Consider the following 18,651-nt stretch of genomic DNA (forward strand, 5'->3'; position numbering starts at 1 on the left):
TTCTACACCCACTCTTCCCCCAAACAGAGGAGGAACACTCCCCCCACTCACAATAAGGCCACTGTTATCCTGACACTGAAACCAGACACCACAAGAAATCCACAAACCAGGGCTCCACATGAACACAGATGCAAAACTTCTCAACAAAGTACTAGCAAATCAAACCAGCACCATTTAAAAAGGGTAACACATCTGAACCACTGTGATTTATCTGAGAATATAAGGCTGGTTCTAGATTCAAAAATTAATGTAATTGGTGACACCTGTAGCTCAGTAGGTAGGGCGCCGGCCACATTCACCTAGGGTGGTGGGTTCGAACTCGGCCCGGCCTGCTAAGCAACATGACAACTGCAACAAAAAATAGCCGGGCGTTGGTGGTGGGCGCCTGTAGTCCCAGCTACTTGGGAGGCTGAGGCAAGAGAATCGCTTATGCCCAAGAGTTTGAGGTTGCTGTGAGCTGTGACGCCATTGCACTCTACCAAGGGCGAAAGCTTGACACTGTCTCAAAAAAAAAAAAAAAAAAAATCAATGTAACTTATCAAATTGACAGAATGAAAAAAACCATAAGATCATCTGAATAGACGCAAAAGGATAATCTGGAGAAAAATGCAGTATGTAGTCTAGCTAAAACATCTAAGCAAACTAGGAACTAAAGACCATCTGTGAAAAACCTACAGCTAACATCATACTTAACAGTGAGAGACTAGACGCCTCCTTGTATGATCAGGGTCAAGGCCACACTGCCCTCCTTCCCCACGCTGCCAACCACAGTGGAAGGCCCAGGTCCAGGGATTCAGACTGGGCAGGAAGAAGGCAAACTTCCTACATGCAGAGGACATAATGTTATCGGTATAGAAATTCCCAAAGAACCTACCCAAAAAGCCATTAAAATTAATGTTAACTGTTTAGTAAGCTCAAAGGCTACACAGATCAACATATAAAAATTAGTGCTATTTCTATGCACTACTACAACATTTGGAAATTGAAATTTTAAAAGTACCATTTATAGTATTAAATATTTCAGTGTAAATTTTATAAAAGATCTACAGATTTTTAAAGACTGCAAGATCCATGCAAAAATCTACTACAGATAGATCTAAATAAATGGTAATATATAAAGTCTCATGGATTAAAATACATATAAACAAACTTCCTATAAATGTCCTGGCAGTAATTCAGGCTGTGCTGGCCAAAAGGCTAAACCATGGATATCACGTAGGCACTACCCTGTTTCCCCGAAAACAAGACAGTGTCTTTTATTAAGGTGTGCTCCCAAAGATGCGCTAGGTCTTATTTTTTTCAGGGGACGTCTTATCCTTCCTGTGAATAGGTCTTATTTTCGGAGGATGTCTTATTTTTGGGGAAACAGGGTAGTATAACGATTTTCCACAAACTGTTTACCAACAAAATTAAAGTAATCAAGTATAATTCTTTATAATACAGATGTTCTAATGAGAAGACTTAACTTTGTTGTGGGGGATGACATTTGGCTTAATTGGGGCTCAAAGTCAGCATTCTCTACAATCAAAATCAACCACAAACGCTCACCACTCATGCTGACTTTGCGGCTGGGTCTTGTGCTGTACCTTTAAACATCTTTCCGCACAGACCAACACTGAGAGCAGCCCACAGCATGTTAGCTGGGTGCACCAGCAGGTGTTCACAGAGCTGCCTCAGACTCCTACTGCCAGCAGGTGCACAGTGAGCTCAGCAGGCCCAAGCTGCCCACACTGCATGTCCCAAGGAAGGTTTCACCCTCAAACTGCTTCTGCTACTGCAAATGAACATAGGGCATTCATTTGCCCTATGTTAAAATGAATGCATAATCTGTAGACCTGAGACCTCAGGCCATGACAGACAGGTCATGCCAACAATGAAATTTATGGTAGGGGCCTTGGGCCACGTGCCATCAGCCTGACCTCTGAAGGGGCTTGGGGCTGAGTGACACAGGGCAGCCACACAGGTGGTCAGCCATGACTACCTCCAATAAAAGCCCTACACCAGGGCTCAGGTGCACGGCTAGGTTAGCAATGCTTGCCCTGTCATCACACATGGCCGTGTGACTCCTGGGAAAGAACGCCTGCAAGGCCCCCCTGCAGGCCTCCCGGAGCCCTGCCTCATGTGCACTGGGCCTTGCACCCTTTTTGCCACGATGATCTGTCCTCCAGAGCACAAGTGCTTTGCTGAGTCCTACCTCTGGCAGATGATGGAAGCTGAGAGTGGTCTGGGGGACTCCAAGTGACAGGACTTTCCAGGGAGACATTCTTCAACATACTGCTGGAGCTATCGTGAGAACCCAGGAAATAAGGCCACTACCAATTTGGGCAGGAGTGGAGCGCTGCCTCTGGCTTCACTTTGGACAGTAAGGACACTGTGTGAAGCCATTTGTGACTCAAGAGTTATCTGTTGCCAAACTGACTTTCTACAGTGTAAGATATGCAAATCACTCGTTTTGCCCTATGTTAAAATGAATGCATAAGGAACATTAAGAATCCAGTAAAACCTAATTTCCAAAGTCATTCAGTGTTTTCTTTTTGCAGAACACTTCTTTATTGTAATCATATATAAAACAAATTAAAGTGTCCATAACTACACTATATATGATAAGTGGGGTTCCTCAGCTCACTCAAATGAAAGGAATAGCTTATAGAATTCTTAAAATTCACCAACTTTCTTCATAAAGACATAGGATCAAAATACATGCACGTTTTTGTTAAAAACATGTAAGTCTTCATTCTTCTCATTTGTTCCTAATCTCAGCATTTTCTTTTCTTCCTTTTTGAGACAGTCTCAATCTGTCGCCCTGGGTTGAGTGCCGTAGCATCACAGCTCACAGCAATCTCCAATTCCTGAGCAGCCGGGACCACAGGTGCCCGCCACAACGCCCAGCCATTTTTTTTTTTTTTTGGTTGTAGTTGTTGCTGTCTAGCAGGCCTGAGCCAGGCTCAAACCCGCCACCTTTGGTGTATGTGGCTGGCACCCTACTTACTGAGCTACAGGTGCCAAGCTAATCTCAGCATTTTCACATGCCCTCAGTGAATAAGTCAGACCCAAGGCCTGTTATTACTAAAAGAAATGCCACATTACATTTGTCAGTGGCAACATGGGTCACTGACAGATTTTTGACCAAGTTCCTTTACTTTAGAGCAAAAAGAACTTTCACCTGGGCATCTGGCCCAAACCCTAAAGACTGACAATGTTCCCCAAACTCCTTCGAAAGTACTCTAAACAGCCATTTTTTTTTTTTTTTTTTGAGACAGAGTCTCACTATGTTGCCCTCAATAGAGCACTGTGACATCACAGCTCACAGCAACCTCAAACTCTTGGGATTAAGCAATTCTCTTGCCTCAGCCTCCCAAATAGTTGGGACTACAGGCACCCACCACAACACCCGGCTATTCTTTTTGTTGTCCTCGTTGTTTAGGAGGGCCAGGCTGGATTCAAAGCCAGCCCCGGTGTATGTGGCTGGCACCCTAACCACTGACCTATGGGCGCCAAGCCAGCCATATCCATTCTAATGGTTGGATGCAGACTGTAACCTTAAATCTTAAAGTCTTCAGCTCTGAAATCATCAATTGCCTCCACGTGATTTTTATTTTATTTTTTTTATTTAGAGATAGTCTATGTTATTTATGTATTTAGAGACAGACTCTCGCTATGTCGCATCAGTAGAGTGCTGTTGCATCACAGCTCACAGCAACCTCAAACTCTTGGGCTTAAGTGATTCTCTTGCTTCCAGCCTCTCAAGAAGCTGGGAATACAGGCACTTGCCACAACTCCCAGCTATTTTTGATTGTAGTTGTCATTGTTGTCCAGCTGGCCAGGGCCAGGTTCAAACCCACCAGTCCGGTGTTATGTGGTTGGTGCCCTAACCACTGAACAAAGGCGCCGAGCCAGCCATTCCCATTTTAATGGTTGGATGCAGACTGTAACCTTCAATCTTAAAGTCTCCAGCTTTGAAATCATCAATTGTCTCTACCTTTAGAAGGATTTTGAGCTTCGGGAAAGGTCTTAGTTCTCTCTGAAGCTCAATCTTCAGCAACTCAATGTGTCAGGTAAATATGTGCATCTCCAAAAGTATATACAAAGTCACCTGGCTTCAGACGGGTGATGTGCGCAATCATGTGGGTAAGCAGGGAGTGGCTGGCCATGTTAAACAGCACACCCAGGCCCATGTCTCCTGACTGCTGGTACAGCTGGCAGGATAGCTCACCAGTCACCATGAAGAACTGGCAGAGGGCATGACACAGAGGCAGAGCCATCAGAGGTGCATCTTTTGGGTTCCAAGCACACATGATGACTCTTCTGTTGTCAGGGTTTGTTTCGATGGTATCAATCACTTTTTACAATTGATCAACTCCTTGGCCTTAATAAATCTTGATAAACCACAGCAGCTCCTCCAAAACACCCTTCCAGAATACATGTTTGGATGTCAGCAGAGGAAATTCATCTCTCAGGCTATCATGTACCTGCCTGCCAAACTCCAGGGTGCCAGTGCCCGTGTGCTCATCCTTCCTGAAGCCACAGTGGAGAACGTGCTCCATCTGCCCCAGGTGCTGCAGCTCCGCGTAGGGCAGACGCAAAGACATGGGTGCTCGGGACCCATTCAGTGTTAATAATGCTGGTTAAGAGTGGTTTTCTCATGCCAAAAATTTTTGAATTTCAGTGTTGATTTTGTTTTTCTAGGACAGAGTCCGTCTCTGTCACCCAGGCTACAGTCCTCTAGTGTCATCACAGCTCATAGCAACCTCAAACTCCTGAGCTCAAGTGATTCTCCTTCCTCAGACTCCTGAGTATCTGGGACTATAGGTGCCCAACATCACACCCAGCTAATTTTTCTATTTTTAGTAGAGACAGGGTCTCGCTTTGCTCAAGCTGGTCTCAAACTCTTGAGCTCAAGGGATCCTCCTGCCTCGGCCTCCTGCAGTGCTGGGATCACAGGTATAAGCACGGTACCTGCACAAGAAATCTCTCTTTTTTTCTTTTTTTTAGAGACAAGAGTCTCGCTTTATTGCCCTTGATCAGAGTGCCGTGGTGTCACACAACTCACAGCAACCTCCAACTCCTGGGCTTAGGCGATTCTCTTGCCTCAGCTTCCCAAGTAGCTGGGATTACAGGCACTTGCCACAACGTCCAGCTACTTTTTTCTTGATGTTTGGCTGAGGCCAAGTTTGAACCCACCACCCTTGGTACATGGGGCCGGCACTCTACCCACTGCGCCATAGGTGCCACCCAAAAAAACACCTTCTTTGTTCATCTACAGGAAGCACCTCCTCGTCTACTGAAGTCTGATCACGAGGTTACAGCAGGGCAGTCCCACCCTCAGGCTCCATTTCCATAGTAATTCTAGCTCTTTTGCTGTTTCTGTCACATCTGCAGTGAATTTCCCCACTGAGTCTTGGGCCCCGCGAAGTCATCCTTGAGGGTTGGAATCCACTTCCTCCACACTCCTGTTCATGCTGGTGTTTTGACCTCCTTCTGTGACCCCTAAGTGCTTCTAAGGGCATCTAGGATGGTGAATCCTTTCCAGAGGTTTCAGTTAACTGCCCAGGATCTATCAGTGTAACCACTGTTTATGGCAGCCACAGCCTTATGAAATGTGTTTTGCAAATAGTAAGACTTGAAAGTTGAACTCGCTCTTTAATCCGTGCTCTGTAGAATGGATGCTGCATCAGCAGGTGTGAAAACAGCATTCCCTTCCTCGTGCTTCTCCACCAGGTGACCAGGGGCATTGTCAGTGAGCAGCAAGATTTTGAAAGGAATCTTTTTTCTGAGCAGTAGGTCTCAACAGGGGCTTAGAATACTCAGTAAACCATACTATAAACAGATGTGCTGACATCCAGGCTTTGTGCTCCATTCACAGAGCAGAGGCAGAGTAGGTTCGGTGTAACTCTTCAGGGCTCTAAGGCTCTAAGATTTTCAGAATGGCTGAAAGCTTAAAAGGCTTAATTGGCTTCACCTTAACGTCACAATCTGCATTAGCTCCTGGCAAAAGAGCCAGCCTTTCCATTGAAGCTCTGAAGCTGGGCACTGACTTCTCTGTAGCTATGAAAGTCCCAGACGGCATCTTCTTCCAATACAAAGCTGTCCCATCCACACTGAAAGTCTGCTGTCTGTGCAGCCCCCTTCATCACTGATCTCAGATCCAGGACCTCCTGGATCACTCCCTGCAGCTGCTCCATCAGCACCTGCTGCCTCACTCTGCACTTTGATGTTACAGAAACATCAGTGATCTCAGATCCAGGACCTCCTGGATCACTCGCTGCAGCTCCTCCATCGGCACCTGCTGCCTCACTCTGCACTTTGATGTTACAGAAACATCAGTGATCTCAGATCCAGGACCTCCTGGATCACTCGCTGCAGCTCCTCCATCGGCACCTGCTGCCTCACTCTGCACTTTGATGTTACAGAAACATCAGTGATCTCAGATCCAGGACCTCCTGGATCACTCGCTGCAGCTCCTCCATCGGCACCTGCTGCCTCACTCTGTACTTTGATGTTACAGAAACATCAGTGATCTCAGATCCAAGACCTCCTGGATCACTCGCTGCAGCTCCTCCATCGGCACCTGCTGCCTCACTCTGCACTTTGATGTTACAGAAACATCAGTGATCTCAGATCCAGGACCTCCTGGATCACTCGCTGCAGCTCCTCCATCGGCACCTGCTGCCTCACTCTGTACTTTGATGTTACAGAAACATCAGTGATCTCAGATCCAAGACCTGGATCACTCGCTGCAGCTCCTCCATCGGCACCTGCTGCCTCACTCTGTACTTTGATGTTACAGAAACATCAGTGATCTCAGATCCAAGACCTCCTGGATCACTCGCTGCAGCTCCTCCATCGGCACCTGCTGCCTCACTCTGTACTTTGATGTTACAGAAACATCAGTGATCTCAGATCCAAGACCTCCTGGATCACTTGCTGCAGCTGCTCCATCAGCACCTGCTGCCTCACTCTGCACTTTGATGTTACAGAGACGGCTTCTCTCCTTAAACCTCATGAACCAGCCTCTGCTGGCTTCCAACTTTTCTCTGCAGCTTCCTCCCCCATCTCAGCCTTCACAGAATTGGAAAGGAGTCGGGGTCTTGCTCTGGATCAGGCTTTGGCTTAAGGGAATGTTGTGGCTGGTCTGATCTTCTATCCAGACAGCTCAACTCTCTTCCTATCAGCAGTAAAGGAGGTTTTGCTTTCTTATCATCTGTGTACTAACTGGAGTGGCACTTTTTTTTTTTAATTTATTTTATTGCAGTTTTTGGCCAGAGGCTGGGTTTGAACCCGCCACCTCTGGTATACGGGGCCGGTGCCCTACTCCTTTGAGCCACAGGTGCTTTTTTTAAGAGGCAGGGTCTCCCTTTGTTGCCCAGAGTGGAGTGGCCATGATAATTCACTATAAACTCAAACTCCTAGGCTCAAGGGATCCTCCTGCTAAGCCTCCTGAGTAGCTAGGGTTACAGACAGGCACCACCATGCCCGGCTAATTTTTTGGTCTCCTTGTAGAGACAGGGCCTTGCTGTGCTGCCCAAGCTGGTCTCAAACCCTTGGCCTCCAGCAGTCCTGCTGCCTCAGCGTAGCCAAGTCCTAGGATTACAGGTGTGAGCCATCATAATAGGCCTGGAGCAGCACTTTTAATTTCCTTCAAGAACTTTTCTTTAGCATTCACAACTTGACCATTTGGTGCAAGAAGTCTAGTTTATACAGCTGCGGTTCATGGTGCCCCAATACAAGATCACAAATCACCATAGCAAATAAATACAATGATAATAAAGCTTGAAATGTTTCAAGAATTACCAAAATATGACACAGAAACATGAAGTGAACAAAAACTGTTAGAAAAATGGCAGGCTTGGTAAACAGTCTGTGAAGCTAGTGAATGATGCCCTATGAATATATCAATGTACACAGCTATGATTTAATTAAAAAAATAAAATAAAATAAAACAAACAAAAAAAAAAATGGCAGGGACATGCTTGGTCGACGCAAGGTCACCACAATCCAGCAATGGATAAAAATACTACATTTAAGGGCCAGGCGTCGTGGCTCACACCTGTAATCCTAGCACTCTGAAAGGCCGAGGAAGGTGTATCACCTGAACTCACAGATTCGAGACCAGCCTGAGCTAGAGCAAGACCCCATCTCTAAAAACAGCCAGGCACTGTGTGTGTGGAGGGAGTGCCTGTATCCCAGCTATTTTAGAGGCTGAGGCAAGAGAACTGCTTGAGCCCAGGAATCTGAGGTTACTGTGAGGTATGATGTAACAGCACTCTACCAAGGCAACAAAGTGAGACTATGTTCAAAAAAAAAAAAAGTGCTATATTTGAAACATGCAGTTAAAGCACAGTGCCTGTACTGAACCCTCTGGGAGAACTGACATCTTACCCAGTGTGGCATCCTCACACAGGCATTGGCAAAAGGTTCGTGTTTGTATGACTTGTGAGCTAAGAATGGGTTTTACATTTTTTTGTGGTTTTTGGCTGGGGCTGGGTTTGAACCTGCCACCTCCGGCATATGGGACCGGCACCCTACTCCTTGAGCCACAGGCGCCACCCGGTTTTACATTTTTTGATCATTAAGAAAAAAAATCAGGGCAGCACCCATAACTCAGTGGGTAGGGCGCCAGCCACACACACCCAGGCTGGTGGGTTTGAACCCGGCCTGGGCCTGCTAAACAATGACAACTGCAACAAAAAAATACTAGGGTGTTGTGGTGGGCACCTATAGTCCCAGCTACTTGGGAGGCTGAGGCAAGAGTATCACTTAAGCCCTAGAGTTTGAGATTGCTGTGAGCTGTGACGCCATGGCACTCCACCAAGGGCAACATAGTCAGACTCTCTCAAACAACAAAAAAAGGAAAAGAAAAGAATCATTCACAAAACTTGAAACTTATATGAAATTCAAATTTCAATGCCCATAAGCAAAGTTTTATTGAAACACAGCCAGCTAATACATACATATATCCTGTGACTTTGGAGTTGTACTTGTGGGGCTGAGTATTTGCAGCAGAACAGCACAAGGTGCATCTGGAGAGTCATGCTCACCCCACACTCCTCAGAGCTCCTCTCTCACCTCTGTCCTCATGGTGTGTGGGGATTTCTACCCACCTTAGCCAGGCAGTTAGTTCTGCAGCGGACACCACATGGGTGTCCTGTATTTTTGCCCAATCCTGAGACTGTGTGGAGGGCATACCAGGTGCCATGGGTCAAGGGTTCAGCCTCCCACCTCTGATGCTGGTCACAAGTCCCGGGTTTTGTTCTGTGCTTCTGACTGACTGGCCATGAAGTGTGGTTCCCGTGATACCCTTTCTGGGTGAGATTAATTTGCCAGAGCAGCTCACAGAACGCAGGAAGTGCCTTACGTACACTTGCTGGTTTACTGTAAAGGATGCTGCAGGGAACACAGACAAAAGGCCGGATGGGAGTGATGCATCGGGCTAGGCATGTGGAAGGTCACAGAGCTTTCATATCCACCTCAATATGCCACTCAAAATCAATCCAGAGGCCTTCTGGATTTTTCTGGAGGCTTTATCACACAGACACAATTCATTACATCCTTGGCCACTGGTGATCAGCTCACCCTTCAGCCCTCTCCTCTCTATGACAGTTCAGCATGAGGCCACCACCTCAACCCCGCATCGTGCCTTGGTCTCTCTGGTGACCAGCCCTAACCTGAAGGTACCTAGCAGCCCCCAGCCACCACTGCATGAGCACAACCAACAGTACTCATCTCTGCAGAGATTTCAAGGGTTTTAGGAGCTCTGTGCCAAGAGACAGAGACAGACCAAATGCACACTTCCCGCCCTTCTCAGGGGTGTAGCTGTCGCTGGTGCGTCTGCCCCACATGCTGCAGCTCACCGACACAGCCACGACTCATCAGCATCCTCAACAAGCCCATCCTGTGGAAATAAGAGTGGACTTCGGAAAACAGAAAATTCTTTCTCAAAGGGAGATCCACGAAAGAAAGAAAAAATGTTTCAAAATGAATAGCCTTTGAATACTGCAGCTTCAAGTCACAGTGGAATGTACCCTACCGGTCACTGCCCAGGACAGCAAAGTGCTGCTCGAGACCCGTGACACAGGAGCTGTGGAGAAGGAGCACAGTGCACGTCACCATGACCACCGTACTCCAGAGCCACAGAAAGACAATGGTCAGAAAAGTCAGAAAATCTCAAAGCGAGTGATCTCATTACGCAGAACTTCACAAATGAAAGACCAAAGTCACTGTGCAATCCAGTGAGTTTCTGAGTAACTCAGCAAAGAGGCAGTGAAACTGGGTTTGATGCAGACGCTGGTGTGGAGGTGGAGAGAGGGGAACACTTCACACTGCTGGTGGGACTGCAAACTAATACAGTCTCTTTGGAAAGAAGCACGGAGAATCCTCAAAGAACTGAAACTAGACCTTCCATTTGGTCCTGCAATCCCATTACTAGCTATCTACCCAGAAGAAAAAAAGTCCTTTTATCACACGGAGGTTTGCACTAGATTGTTTATCTCAGCCCAATTTACAGTTGCCAAGACGAGGACACAACCTAAATGCCCATCAACTCAGCAGTGAATGAACAGGCTGCAGCGACATGTATACCGTGGCATACCATTCAGCCATAAAAGATGGAGACTTTATATCTTTTGTATTAACCCGGATGGAATTAGACACATTCTTCTTAGTAAAGTATCCTAAGAACGAAGAAGCAAGAATCCAATGTACTCAATATTAATATGAAGCCAGTAGACGATCTAATTCATGCCCATAGAGAAGAAAGACTCAATCCAATTCAAACTTGGGGACGAGGGGGATGGTTTGGGGTGCTCCCACTGAATGGGCACAATGTAGGGGTGTATGGCACACCTTTCAGGTACAAGACATAGCTACAAGAGGGACTCTACTTAACAAACACAAATACTGTGATTTGGTTGATTGTACCCTCGCATTAAGCTGAAATTAAAATAATAATTTTAAAAATAAAAAATATCATGCTTAACTGCAGCAGCTATGGAAATGTGTCCAGAAGAAATAAGCCTGTTTCAGGTGTTAGCCTTATAAAGAGAGAACTCAGGCAGCAGTGGTGGACGCGGACAGCACTGCGGTTAGTCTCCGCGGTTCTCAGTGAGCGGTCGTGTTGCTGATACTGGTCTGCTGTTTTCATTTTTGGCATCAGATTGTGCTTGAAGCTACTGAAGAACAAGGCTGTGTACACAGTGAGCACGGACCAGGCAGTCCTAATTTACTGCATCTTAAAGTAAGATCTGCTGAGGTGTGTTACAAATGGTGGCTCAGGAAAGGGCTTGGTTGGACAGATTTACAAAGCTTGTTAAAAACGTAAGGTGCTTAAGGCCTAAGTTATTCCTTCTGTTACCTGTTGGCAAGTACTTTATGGTAAATATTTGCATATGTCATGCCTCACTGAACCAGTCGGCAGTGATCTGCATTTGACCTTATGGATTTAGTTATCAAGTCTGTGAATATTTGTCAGAAGTAGAAGCTGAGTAGTCCGATCTGCTCTACTACACAAGCAGCGTGACACTGGTTCCTTAGGACACATTCTACACCGCAGCGTGACACTGGTTCCTGGGGACACACTCTACACCTGGTGAAGATGCAGTGAACGATGTTGAAACGACAACAAAGGTTTGGAGTATCCCATCAACTCAGTTGAGAAAGCAATGGCAGAGTTTGAGAGGACTGACTATGATTTTGAAAGTTCTATTATGAGTAAAATGCTGTCAAACAGTATCCACGCTACAGAGAAATCTGTGAATGAGGGATGGGTTGATGTGGCAAACTTCACTGCTGTCTTATTTTAAGAAACTGCCACAGTCAGCCCCGCCTTCAGCAGGCACCGTCCTGTCAGGTCAGCTCACTGGAGGCTCAAATGATCGCCAGCATTTCTGGCCAATGAAGTTTTGTTTTCACCCTTTCTTCTACGTGACAGCAGCATAAAGCATTTTTGAAGCATGTGCGTCATTTTTATAGACGCAAAGCTATTGCACACTCAATAAATAACAGTGAAGTGTGAGCATAATCTTTATATGCACGAGGAAACAAAGACTTCACACAGCTCACTTTATTGCAACATTGGCTTTACTCTGGTAGTCTGGAACTGAACCCACAGTATCTCCAAGGTGTGCCTGGCACTGTATTTTCAATACAATCCCAAACAATCAAAATTCCACAAGTTTTCTTGTTTGTGTTTGTAGAAATCAACAAGCCAATTATAAATTCTTTTTTTTTTTTTTTTCTTGAGACAGAGCCTCAAGACTCTGGGCGTCACAGCTCACAGCAACCTCCAACTCCTGGGCTTAAGCGATTCTCTTGCCTCAGCTTCCCAAGTAGCTGGGACTACAGGCGCCCGCCACAACACCCAGCTATTTTTTGGTTGTAGTTGTCATTGCTGTTTAGTGGGCCTGGGCTGGATTCAAACCCACCAGCTCTGGTATATGTGGCTGGCGCCTTAGCCGCTTGAGCTACAGGCGCTGAGCCCAATTATAAATTCTATAAAGGAAACACCAGTAACTAGAACAGGCTGAACAATTTTGAAGAACAAAGCTGGCGGAGTCATACTACCTGATTCCAGGAATTACTATAAAGCCACAGGAATCGAGACGTGAGCTGGAAAGTAGACGTGCAGATCAGTGGGAACGTGCAGAGCCAACACACACAGCCATGGACACAGCAACGTGACTGTCCACAAAGATGCCAAGATGATCCAATGGCGAAACTAGGCTTTTTATTTTACTTTTGTTTTTAAGAGCCTGGGCCTTACTGTGTTCCCCAGGTAGGACTCACACATACTCCTGGGCTCCAGTGATCCTCCTATCTCAGCCTCCCCAACAGCAGGGATCATAGGCGCACACCACCGGGCTGGGCATGAAGAAAGCAGTCTTTACAGCAAATGGGAAGGGAACAAGTGGACACTTGAATGCAAAAACAAAAAATCTTAACCTTTACCCTCATACAAAAACTTGAAAAGGATCATAAACTTAAAACCCAACAGTATAAAAATTCTATAATAAAACAGGATGAAGTCTTTGTCACCTTGAGTAAAGCAGATTTGTTAGATACACAAAATGCACAAACTATAAAAAAGAAAACTCTGCAAAACACAACTCACAAAAGACTGAAATCTAGAATATAAAACACTCACAACCCAACAATAACAAGAAAAGCCCCAATGGGCAAAATATCTGTATAGACATTCCACTAAGACATATGAATGGCAAACAGATGAAAAGGTGCTCAAGCTCATTTGTCATCAGGAAAATGCAAATTTAACCCTGACCAGATGCCCTGCACACCTGTTAGACCACTGGGCAAAAATGGAAGACTGACAAATCAAGGGCTGACAGGAGATGGGGTGACTGGAACTCTTACTGCTGGCAGTGAAGCAAAATGGTGCAGCCACTTTGAAAACTAATTTCTCCAGTCTGAAACTTTAAATATAGGCTTACCATTCAATCTACAACCCCAACCTTGGGCATTTTTATCCAAGAGAAATAAGAACACATGTCCATATAAAAATCGGAGCACAAGCCAGACGTGGTGGCAGCTGCCTATAGTCCCAGCTACTCAGGAGTCTGAGGCAGAAGGATTGTCCAAACCCAGGAATTCAAGATCAGCCTAGGCAACAAACAAACCCTTGTCTCTAAAAACAAAAACAAAAGCAAAAGCAGTGGCCTTCCTCATAACCCCCCTGAAAACTGTCCATCACCGATTGTCCGTCGTGGCACCCCATGAACAGAACACTCTTCAGCAGGAGCAGGAGAGAGACTGCTGGCGCAGAAGCGATCAATCCTAAGCTGCGTTGTCAACCCTGTGCAGCTCCGTTCATAAGACGTCCCAGGCAGCAAAAGGCTGCAGGGGCAGGATGACGGCTGAGTGTTGGGAGCTGCTCCAAGAGGGGCTGAGGGCACAAGAGAAACTTCGGAGCTGTGCACATGAGTCAAAAATCATAGAATTTTATACACATACAGGTTTGCTGTGTGTGAAGTTAGTCACACACCTCGATAAGCCTGACTTTAAGTTAAACACACACCCCCCACAGAGGCCACATTCCACGGCAATTATGTCCTGTGAAGTCACGGCTAACACTCAGCTCCCCAACGCTCTCAGGGGAAACACCCTGTATTAGGGTCCTACCAGCCTCCAGCCCACATTTTTGTCAACCAGTCAATATAGAATAATCTTGTCTGATGTGCATTTCCCTGTAAAGACACCTTATCTAGCATGTGCCATCACCCACTCACCTACCTCCCGTCTAAAGGAAGCCTGTCACACACCCATGTCCTGCACAGGACGCAGCCCAGACTGCGCCTAGGCACAGCGAGCAGCACTGCAGCGCCCTGCCTCGGGCCATTTTAAAAGTAAAATTATTGGGGCAGGCATCTGTAGTCCCAGCTACTCCAGCATCACTTGAGCCCAGGAGTTGGACACTACTAATGAGCTACGACGCCATGGCACTCCAGGGGGGACAGAGGAAGACTCTGTCTAAAAATAAATAAATAGTAAAATCACCCCAAAGCTCCAAATGCAAAAAACCATGCCACTAATAAGCAGAGATGAGAGTGCAGGGTGTCCCTTGCCCCAAACTTTTGCGGCTCTGTCCATATTTGAAAATGACTGTGAAAACTGCCATGAATACTGATTTTGGGGTTACAAATAAGGCCACAATAGAATGTCCCCCAAGAGCGGTAACATGAGCTACACTGTGGGCACAGGGTAGGCCAGCAGAACCCACTCCCGCCTCCCAGGCCAAGGCAGGGAAGGGCCCCTGCCCACCCACAGCCAGGGCTGCCACGGTCAGAGACAGATAGACTTGGGAACACAAACATTTGGGGCTAGAACAGAAAGAAACAGAAGCAGTCCACAGCAAAGTCCCTGGCTCCTCTGGCCCTGCCACTGGGCAGTGCCCTGTGCTCCCACCTGCCTCACCTGGGCACTCCTGCAAGCTGGCCTGTCCTCACAGGGCCTCCCACCTCCACACCCACCATCCAAGGAACCCCAGAGGACTCTGGGGGATGTGGTAACAGCCTAGGAGCAGCACCAGACCCTAAGGGCTGCAGGCTGACCTCCACAGGTGACACAGCATCTGCTCAATGAAGGGATAGGACACAACCCCTGGCCCCCCTCGTTTTCCTCTAAAGGTGAGATGAGCCCAGCATACCCAGGGACCACACAGCTGACTTGAGGACCAATCTGGACAGGCCCCAGGCTTGTTTTCAACAGGACATGACTCACATGGATGGCCAGCTCAGCTCTGACCCTGCACCCTCACCTGTGTCAGAGGTAGCTGTGATGAGAACCCACGAGGGCAGGGACACCCAAGTCAGGCCCCAGGGAGGGCTCTGCCTTAACCAGGGGTCTTGAGCCTGACCAGGGTGCCCTGCAGAGCTAAAATACTGTTTCCCCGAAAATAAGACATCCTCTGAAAATAGGACCTACTTACAGGAAAGATAAGATGTTCCCTGAAAATAAGACCTAGTGCATCTTTGGCAGCACACCTTAAAATAAGACACTGTCTTATTTTCGGGGAAACAGGGAGGCAGACCAAGACACCCTTTTGCAAGCAGCTAGAGGGCTGTGTGGTCGCCCCGAGCTCCTCAGGCTTCCAGATTGTCTTGGCAAAGAGCAGCAAAGCCCAAGGCAGATTACAGGTGGCCCTGACACAGTGGGGAGGGGGAGTTAATCAGTTATAAGCAGGACACCAAGCACATCCACTCCTCAGAAGGATCATCCCCTGAGACGGTCACCGGTCACCAACAGATCATCCCTGAGACAATCACCAGTCACCAACAGCTCAGCCAGGCAGGATGCTGCGGGGGCGGGGGTGGACAAGGAGGTGCTGCTCCAGACACAGGGCTGGTTTGTGGAGCAGAGCTCATCTGTGGGCACCCCAGGAGCACAACTGAACAGAGCGCACAGCAGCCCCACAGTTGTGGATGTAACTGAACAGAAGACACAGCAGCCCCACGGCTGTGGACGTAGGTAAGGCTCAGGGGCCACACTGAGGCATACCCCACAGCTGTGTGAGCAGCCCCCACTCGGCCCGAGGCCTGCTGCCATCACCCTGCCTTAAGTGCCCAGCCATGGCCTACCTGAGGCTGGGGCTGGCAGAGCCATAGGAGCCCAGGGAAGCACTGAGCCCTAGGCAGGAAGACAATGAATGCTACTTTTTAGATTATTAAATCCTCAAGAGGTGGCCTGCCTGTGCTACACCCCAGCAGAAGGGCTCGGGGTGGGCGAGTACCTGTGGTCTCCTGGAGGCCATCCCCTGGGAGCCATGGAGAAAGGGGCTCAGGCTGGGAGACTCAGTCCTCTGGACCACTCCATGTTCCAGATCGAAAGCTGCCTTTTTTTTTTTGAGACAGAGTCTCAAGCTGTCACCCTCAGTAGAGTGCTGTGGCATCACAGCTCACAGCAACCTCCAACTCCTGGGCTCAAGCAACTCTCCTGCCTCCGCCTCCCAAGAAGCTGGGACTATAGGCGCCCGCCACCACGCCTGGCTGTTTTTTGGTTACAGCCGTCATTGTTGTTTGGCAGACCCAGGCTGGATTCAAACCCGCCAGCTCAGGTATATGTGGCTGGCTCCTTAGCTGCTTGAGCCACCAGTGCCAAGCCCAAAAGCTGCTCTTTTGTTAATCCTAGTTTAGTGGCCAAATCTGCTCTCAAAACAATATGAAAAGGCAGACACAGACATGGACCTGCCCTCACCCTGGAGCAGGCCTGCACGTGGCTGCTGGTGTAGTGGCACTTAAGTGGCACACCCTCTCAGAGCCGGCTTGGGACAACCCCACAATGTCATCCTGGCCAGTGACAGCCTGGCACCCCTGAGCCCCACGTTTCACCTATAGAATTTCTACTGAGGCCGTTTCCACAGGCCGTGTGCCACCTGCCTTCACAGGTCAAAAAGAAGCACTAGCTTTTTGTACAAGTCTCCTGCGGCCGGAGTGCAGTGATGTCATCACAGCTCACTGCAGCCTCCAACACCAGGGACTAAGAGATTGTCCTGCCTCAACCTCCTGAGTAGCTGGGACTACAAGTGCCCATCACAACACTCCGCTAAGCTTTAAAAATTTTTTTTTCTTGTAGAAATGAGGCCTCGCTATGTTACCCAGGCTGGCCCTATGGCATTTGGTGTCATAGAGGAAAATGGGCAGGTGACTGTGGACAGGGGTAGGTGTGGCCCTGGGAACTGCTTTGCTGCTTCCAAGTCTGGAATGTCCCATCTTTGTCAAAAAGTTTAAATTAAAAAGAAAAACCTAGGCTTGGCGCCTGTAGCACAGTGGTTACAGCGCCAGCCACATACACCAAGGCTAGTGGGTTAGAGCCTGGCCCAGGCCTGCTAAAAAATAGCTGGGTGTTGTGGCGGGCACCTGTAGTCCCAGCTACTTGGGAGACTGAGGCAGAAGAATCACTTAAGCCTAAGAGTTTGGAGATTGCTGTGAGTTGTAACGCCACGGTATTCTACCCAGGGCAACATAGTGAGATTCTGTCTCAAAAAAAAAAAAAAAAAAAAACCTCACTAAAACAAAAAAAACAAAAGAAGCATTTCTAACAACTCCACCATACAAATAGAGGAAGCCAAGCACAAAACCCACGGTGTGCTCTCGGGCACTTGGAGACGGGCTGCTGTTCCTTAGCCCTGTAGATTCTGCAGCTCCCATCATCTTTTCTAGGTATGTTAAAATTGAAACAAAAAAACAAGCAAAAAAAGTGATAACTTTTCACAATGGAAGGGAAAAAAGAGAGAAATACCTAAGCATAAATGGCAACAGCCCCCCAATTTACAGAAAGCCTGTAACACACAGCCCTGTGGGGGCAGCTCAGGTGAGCCAGTGGCCTCAATTTTCTGTTTCCAACCGAGAGTGCCCAGAGGAGACGCACACTAATACCGCACTAGGCACCCTCAGCCCCATGGGAGATGGTGGAATCTTGACCCCACTACCTTGTCTGGCCCACCCACAGCAGCCTGGTAGGTGAGAGGCAGGATGCCCAGATAACTGGACATCAGATAACAGTTTCTAGCGCAGGATGTCCCATACAATCAATACCTGCGACATGCACTAAGAAATTACTGTTTATCTGAAATTCAAATTGGACCAGGTATCCTGAACTTTCCCTTGCTAGATCTGGTGCTTCTATGTGCAAGGTCCCTGAGAGGAGTCAGCAGGAGCCAGCTCTTCCCTGACTTGGTCCTCCCCCAGTGGGCCGCTGTGATCCAGACCTGTGGAAAGCAGTTGGGATGGGAAGTTGACCTGCGAGTGCGCAGCTCCATAGGACCCGCTGGATGCACTTTCCCCATCCTCTTCTGTGGGAAAAGGCAGTTGAGTGGAAGCTGCCCTCAGACCTGCAGGGGAGTCTTGCCCAGGGAGGGCGCCTGGGGGCCCCATGAGTGCACCTGGCCACACACTCCACCACAGCACACCAGGCAGGGCAGCACAGCCAGGGCCCTGGACCAAGGCAGCCTGGGGCTACATGCAGCCCAAGCCAGTCGCTGAAGGTGCCCCACACCGAGGGACCAGGTCTGGACCTCTCCATGTTCCTCCATTACAGAAAGAGAAAAGAAGGACCACCTCTGCCTGGAACCGCTGGCTCAGAGGGACGAGGAGTCCAAGTCATTGCATACTCACACACCCCAGTGCCTGGGCAGTGAAGCCCCCA

At 47.9% G+C, this 18,651-nt stretch overlaps 1 protein-coding gene and 1 pseudogene across 2 annotated transcripts in view; both read right to left on the reverse strand.

The window, feature by feature from the left end:
* The window catches only part of MTA1 (metastasis associated 1), a 53,843-nt gene that overhangs the window by 33,292 nt on the left and 1,900 nt on the right, over positions 1 to 18,651 (reverse strand). The gene's annotated exons all lie outside the window — the stretch shown is intronic.
* LOC128587765 (thymidylate synthase-like) lies at positions 3,277 to 5,544 on the reverse strand (annotated as a pseudogene).

Source organism: Nycticebus coucang, chromosome 6 (assembly GCF_027406575.1).
Source record: "Nycticebus coucang isolate mNycCou1 chromosome 6, mNycCou1.pri, whole genome shotgun sequence".
NCBI classification, from domain to species: domain Eukaryota; kingdom Metazoa; phylum Chordata; class Mammalia; order Primates; family Lorisidae; genus Nycticebus; species Nycticebus coucang.